Genomic DNA, 7,500 nt, shown 5'->3' on the forward strand with positions numbered 1-7,500 from the left:
AAGGAGTTTTGGCCCCAAATTTTGTGGACGTGATCCTTCTATTTTTGTTGGCATGCACAAAAAAATTCAGCTAAAAACTCGAACCGGAGAAGATTTCGTGACCGTTTGAAAAAAGTGTCCCCGTTTCAGACACTTTAACGGCTACTGGCAGCAAACCTGTAAAATCTCAAACGCTCTTTAAGGGGGTGTGAGTTCTCAGAGGTTTGATGAGGGATAGGGGGCCAACACAAGGGCCAAGCACCAGCACCCATCGCACGTCATGTGCGCACACCCCCCCGGCCCCCCTCCCAATCGCCGGAACCCCAATGCCGCCGGTCAGGTTCTCCGGCGGTACTCCGGCGATGCTCCGGCGATGCTGTCCCGAGTGAAAAAAATGCGGCACCAGCACATGCTGGAGCCAAGCATGGGCACCGTGGCTCAAAATCGAACTTCGGCCAAGGCCTCGACCATCAATGGCACATGATGACGCATGGTGATGGCACATGCATCGACCATCATCGGCATAGGCTGCCCTTCGGTACGGGCACTTGCCTCGACCGCCATCGGCACAAGCTGGGCCCTGGTGTGGGTTGTTGCCTCGATCACCAGCGGCACATGCTGAGCCTTGGTGCGGGCGGTTGCCTCGAGCACCATCGGCAGACCCTGGGCCCTGGTGCGGCCGGTTGCCCCGATAACCATCGGCACACGCTGGGCCCTGGAGCGGCCGGTTGCCTCGATCACCATCGGCAAAAGCTGGGCCCTGGTGCGGGCGCTTGCCTCGACCACCATCGGCACACGCTGGGCACTGGTGCGGGCGCTTGCCTCGACCACCATCGGCACACGCTGGGCCCTGGGGCGGGCGGTTGCCTCGATCACCATCGGCACACGATGGGCCCTGGTGCGGGCGGTTGCCCCCAGCACCATCGGCACACGTTGGGCCCTGGTGCGGGCGCTTGCCTCGACCACCATCGGCACACGCTGGGCCCTGGTGCGGGCGCTTGCCTCGACCACCATCGGCACACGCTGGGCCCTGGTGCGGCCGCTTGCCTCGACCACCATCGGCACACGCTGGGCCCTGGTGCGGTCGGTTGCCTCGAGCACCATCGGCACACGCTGGGCCCTGGTGCGGGCGCTTGCCTCGACCACCATCGGCACACGCTGGGCCCTGGTGCGGGCGCTTGCCTCGACCACCATCGGCACACGCTGGGCCCTGGTGCGGCAGGTTGCCTCGAGCACCATCGGCACACGCTGGGCCCTGGTGCGGTCGGTTGCCTCGAGCACCATCGGCACACGCTGGGCCCTGGTGCGGGCGCTTGCCTCGACCACCATCGGCACACGCTGGGCCCTGGTGCGGCAGGTTCCCTCGACGACCATCGGCACACGCTGGGCCCTGGTGCGGCAGGTTGCCTCGAGCACCATCGGCACACGCTGGGCCCTGGTGCGGGCGGTTGCCTCGACCACCATCGGCACACGCTGGGCCCTGGTGCGGCAGCTTGGTGCTCGGCACACGCTCGGCCCTGGTGCGGTCGGTTGCCTCGAGCACCATCGGCACACGCTGGGCCCTGGTGCGGCAGGTTGCCTCGACCACCATCGGCAGCCTCGACCACCATCGGCACACGCTGGGCCCTGGTGCGGGCGCTTGCCTCGACCACCATCGGCACACGCTGGGCCCTGGTGCGGGCGCTTGCCTCGACCACCATCGGCACACGCTCCGCCCTGGTGCGGCAGGTTGCCTCGACCACCATCGGCACACGCTGGGCCCTGGTGCGGGCGGTTGCCTCGACCACCATCGGCACACGCTGGGCCCTGGTGCGGTCGGTTGCCTCGAGCACCATCGGCACACGCTGGGCCCTGGTGCGGGCGCTTGCCTCGACCACCATCGGCACACGCTGGGCCCTGGTGCGGCAGGTTCCCTCGACGACCATCGGCACACGCTGGGCCCTGGTGCGGCAGGTTGCCTCGAGCACCATCGGCACACGCTGGGCCCTGGTGCGGTCGGTTGCCTCGATCACCATCGGCACACGCTGGGCCCTGGTGCGGGCGGTTGCCTCGACCACCATCGGCACACGCTGGGCCCTGGTGCGGCAGGTTGCCTCGACCACCATCGGCACACGCTGGGCCCTGGTGCGGGCGCTTGCCTCGACCACCATCGGCACACGCTCGGCCCTGGTGCGGTCGGTTGCCTCGAGCACCATCGGCACACGCTGGGCCCTGGTGCGGCAGGTTGCCTCGAGCACCATCGGCACACGCTGGGCCCTGGTGCGGGCGGTTGCCTCGACCACCATCGGCACACGCTGGGCCCTGGTGCGGGCGCTTGCCTCGACCACCATCGGCACACGCTGGGCCCTGGTGCGGGCGCTTGCCTCGACCACCATCGGCACACGCTGGGCCCTGGTGCGGGCGCTTGCCTCGACCACCATCCGCACACGCTGGGCCCTGGTGCGGCAGGTTGCCTCGAGCACCATCGGCAGACGCTGGGCCCTGGTGCGGCAGGTTGCCTCGAGCACCATCGGCACACGCTGGGCCCTGGTGCGGGAACTTGCCTCGACCACCATCGGCACACGCTGGGCCCTGGTGCGGGAACTTGCCTCGGCAGGTTGCCTCGAGCACCATCGGCACACGCTGGGCCCTGGTGCGGGCGGTTGCCTCGACCACCATCGGCACACGCTGGGCCCTGGTGCGGGCGCTTGCCTCGACCACCATCGGCACACGCTGGGCCCTGGTGCGGGCGGTTGCCTCGACCACCATCGGCACACGCTGGGCCCTGGTGCGGGCGCTTGCCTCGACCACCATCCGCACACGCTGGGCCCTGGTGCGGCAGGTTGCCTCGAGCACCATCGGCAGACGCTGGGCCCTGGTGCGGCAGGTTGCCTCGAGCACCATCGGCACACGCTGGGCCCTGGTGCGGGAACTTGCCTCGACCACCATCGGCACACGCTGGGCCCTGGTGCGGGAACTTGCCTCGACCACCATCGGCACACGCTGGGCCCTGGTGCGGCAGGTTGCCTCGATCACCATCGGCACACGCTGGGCCCTGGTGCGACAGGTTGCCTCGAGCACCATCGGCACACTATCGGCCCTGGTGCGGGCGGTTGCCTCGACCACCATCGGCACACGCTGGGCCCTGGTGCGGGCGCTTGCCTCGAGCACCATCGGCACACGCTGGGCCCTGGTGCGGGCGGTTGCCTCGAGCACCATCGGCACACGCTGGGCCCTGGTGGGTTTAGGCACATCTTCAAATTTCTGCCGTGCCAATGCCATTTTTATGGCTTGTAAATTCATACAATGGTCCCCTAAGCCTTCACGTGAAGTTTCGTTGGAGGATGACTCGTTTTCTATTTTTCACGATTTTCGAAACTTTTTGCGGTTCGGGATTTTTTAAAATTTTTTTATAAGGATTTTTGGCCCCAAATTTTGTAGGCATGATCCTTCTATTTTTGTTGGCATGCACAAAAAAATTCAGCTAAAAACTCGAAGTAGAGAAGATTTTGTGACCGTTTGAAAAAAGTGTCCCCATTTCAGACACTTTAACGGCTACTGGTAGCAAACCTGTAAAATCTCAAATGCTCTTTAAGGGGGTGTGAATTCTCAGAGGTTTGATGAGGGATAGGGGGCCAACACAAGGCCAAGTACCAGCACCCATCGCACATCATGTGCGCACACCCCCCCGGCCCCCCTCCCAATCGCCGGAACCCCAATGCCGCCGGTCAGGTTCTCCGGCGGTACTCCGGCGATGCTCCGGCGATGCTGTCCCGAGTGAAAAAAATGCGGCACCAGCACATGCTGGAGCCAAGCATGGGCACCGTGGCTCAAAATCGAACTTCGGCCAAGGCCTCGACCATCAATGGCACATGATGACGCATGGTGATGGCACATGCATCGACCATCATCGGCATAGGCTGCCCTTCGGTACGGGCACTTGCCTCGACCGCCATCGGCACAAGCTGGGCCCTGGTGTGGGTTGTTGCCTCGATCACCAGCGGCACATGCTGAGCCTTGGTGCGGGCGGTTGCCTCGAGCACCATCGGCAGACCCTGGGCCCTGGTGCGGCCGGTTGCCCCGATAACCATCGGCACACGCTGGGCCCTGGAGCGGCCGGTTGCCTCGATCACCATCGGCAAAAGCTGGGCCCTGGTGCGGGCGCTTGCCTCGACCACCATCGGCACACGCTGGGCACTGGTGCGGGCGCTTGCCTCGACCACCATCGGCACACGCTGGGCCCTGGTGCGGCAGGTTGCCTCGACCACCATCGGCACACGCTGGGCCCTGGTGCGGGCGCTTGCCTCGACCACCATCGGCACACGCTCGGCCCTGGTGCGGTCGGTTGCCTCGAGCACCATCGGCACACGCTGGGCCCTGGTGCGGCAGGTTGCCTCGAGCACCATCGGCACACGCTGGGCCCTGGTGCGGGCGGTTGCCTCGACCACCATCGGCACACGCTGGGCCCTGGTGCGGGCGCTTGCCTCGACCACCATCGGCACACGCTGGGCCCTGGTGCGGGCGCTTGCCTCGACCACCATCGGCACACGCTGGGCCCTGGTGCGGGCGCTTGCCTCGACCACCATCCGCACACGCTGGGCCCTGGTGCGGCAGGTTGCCTCGAGCACCATCGGCAGACGCTGGGCCCTGGTGCGGCAGGTTGCCTCGAGCACCATCGGCACACGCTGGGCCCTGGTGCGGGAACTTGCCTCGACCACCATCGGCACACGCTGGGCCCTGGTGCGGGAACTTGCCTCGACCACCATCGGCACACGCTGGGCCCTGGTGCGGCAGGTTGCCTCGATCACCATCGGCACACGCTGGGCCCTGGTGCGACAGGTTGCCTCGAGCACCATCGGCACACTATCGGCCCTGGTGCGGGCGGTTGCCTCGACCACCATCGGCACACGCTGGGCCCTGGTGCGGGCGCTTGCCTCGAGCACCATCGGCACACGCTGGGCCCTGGTGCGGGCGGTTGCCTCGAGCACCATCGGCACACGCTGGGCCCTGGTGGGTTTAGGCACATCTTCAAATTTCTGCCGTGCCAATGCCATTTTTATGGCTTGTAAATTCATACAATGGTCCCCTAAGCCTTCACGTGAAGTTTCGTTGGAGGATGACTCGTTTTCTATTTTTCACGATTTTCGAAACTTTTTGCGGTTCGGGATTTTTTAAAATTTTTTTATAAGGATTTTTGGCCCCAAATTTTGTAGGCATGATCCTTCTATTTTTGTTGGCATGCACAAAAAAATTCAGCTAAAAACTCGAAGTAGAGAAGATTTTGTGACCGTTTGAAAAAAGTGTCCCCATTTCAGACACTTAAACGGCTACTGGTAGCAAACCTGTAAAATCTCAAATGCTCTTTAAGGGGGTGTGAATTCTCAGAGGTTTGATGAGGGATAGGGGGCCAACACAAGGCCAAGTACCAGCACCCATCGCACATCATGTGCGCACACCCCCCCGGCCCCCCTCCCAATCGCCGGAACCCCAATGCCGCCGGTCAGGTTCTCCGGCGGTACTCCGGCGATGCTCCGGCGATGCTGTCCCGAGTGAAAAAAATGCGGCACCAGCACATGCTGGAGCCAAGCATGGGCACCGTGGCTCAAAATCGAACTTCGGCCAAGGCCTCGACCATCAATGGCACATGATGACGCATGGTGATGGCACATGCATCGACCATCATCGGCATAGGCTGCCCTTCGGTACGGGCACTTGCCTCGACCGCCATCGGCACAAGCTGGGCCCTGGTGTGGGTTGTTGCCTCGATCACCAGCGGCACATGCTGAGCCTTGGTGCGGGCGGTTGCCTCGAGCACCATCGGCAGACCCTGGGCCCTGGTGCGGCCGGTTGCCCCGATAACCATCGGCACACGCTGGGCCCTGGAGCGGCCGGTTGCCTCGATCACCATCGGCAAAAGCTGGGCCCTGGTGCGGGCCCTTGCCTCGACCACCATCGGCACACGCTGGGCACTGGTGCGGGCGCTTGCCTCGACCACCATCGGCACACGCTGGGCCCTGGGGCGGGCGGTTGCCTCGATCACCATCGGCACACGCTGGGCCCTGGTGCGGGCGGTTGCCCCCAGCACCATCGGCACACGTTGGGCCCTGGTGCGGGCGCTTGCCTCGACCACCATCGGCACACGCTGGGCCCTGGTGCGGGCGCTTGCCTCGACCACCATCGGCACACGCTGGGCCCTGGTGCTGCCGCTTGCCTCGACCACCATCGGCACACGCTGGGCCCTGGTGCGGTCGGTTGCCTCGAGCACCATCGGCACACGCTGGGCCCTGGTGCGGGCGCTTGCCTCGACCACCATCGGCACACGCTGGGCCCTGGTGCGGCAGGTTGCCTCGAGCACCATCGGCACACGCTGGGCCCTGGTGCGGCAGGTTGCCTCGAGCACCATCGGCACACGCTGGGCCCTGGTGCGGTCGGTTGCCTCGAGCACCATCGGCACACGCTGGGCCCGAGCACCATCGGCACACGCTGGGCCCTGGTGCGGGCGCTTGCCTCGACCACCATCGGCACACGCTGGGCCCTGGTGCGGCAGGTTCCCTCGACGACCATCGGCACACGCTGGGCCCTGGTGCGGCAGGTTGCCTCGAGCACCATCGGCACACGCTGGGCCCTGGTGCGGTCGGTTGCCTCGATCACCATCGGCACACGCTGGGCCCTGGTGCGGGCGGTTGCCTCGACCACCATCGGCACACGCTGGGCCCTGGTGCGGCAGCTTGCCTCGAGCACCATCGGCACACGCTCGGCCCTGGTGCGGTCGGTTGCCTCGAGCACCATCGGCACACGCTGGGCCCTGGTGCGGCAGGTTGCCTCGACCACCATCGGCAGCCTCGACCACCATCGGCACACGCTGGGCCCTGGTGCGGGCGCTTGCCTCGACCACCATCGGCACACGCTGGGCCCTGGTGCGGGCGCTTGCCTCGACCACCATCGGCACACGCTCCGCCCTGGTGCGGCAGGTTGCCTCGACCACCATCGGCACACGCTGGGCCCTGGTGCGGGCGGTTGCCTCGACCACCATCGGCACACGCTGGGCCCTGGTGCGGTCGGTTGCCTCGAGCACCATCGGCACACGCTGGGCCCTGGTGCGGGCGGTTGCCTCGAGCACCATCGGCACACGCTGGGCCCTGGTGGGTTTAGGCACATCTTCAAATTTCTGCCGTGCCAATGCCATTTTTATGGCTTGTAAATTCATACAATGGTCCCCTAAGCCTTCACGTGAAGTTTCATTGGAGGATGACTCGTTTTCTATTTTTCACGATTTTCGAAACTTTTTGCGGTTCGGGATTTTTTAAAATTTTTTTATAAGGATTTTTGGCCCCAAATTTTGTAGGCATGATCCTTCTATTTTTGTTGGCATGCACAAAAAAATTCAGCTAAAAACTCGAAGTAGAGAAGATTTTGTGACCGTTTGAAAAAAGTGTCCCCATTTCAGACACTTTAACGGCTACTGGTAGCAAACCTGTAAAATCTCAAATGCTCTTTAAGGGGGTGTGAATTCTCAGAGGTTTGATGAGGGATAGGGGGCCA

This window comes from Durio zibethinus, unplaced genomic scaffold (assembly GCF_047325235.1).
Source record: "Durio zibethinus cultivar Kanyao isolate XHJ-2024 unplaced genomic scaffold, ASM4732523v1 HiC_scaffold_325, whole genome shotgun sequence".
Taxonomy (NCBI): domain Eukaryota; kingdom Viridiplantae; phylum Streptophyta; class Magnoliopsida; order Malvales; family Malvaceae; genus Durio; species Durio zibethinus.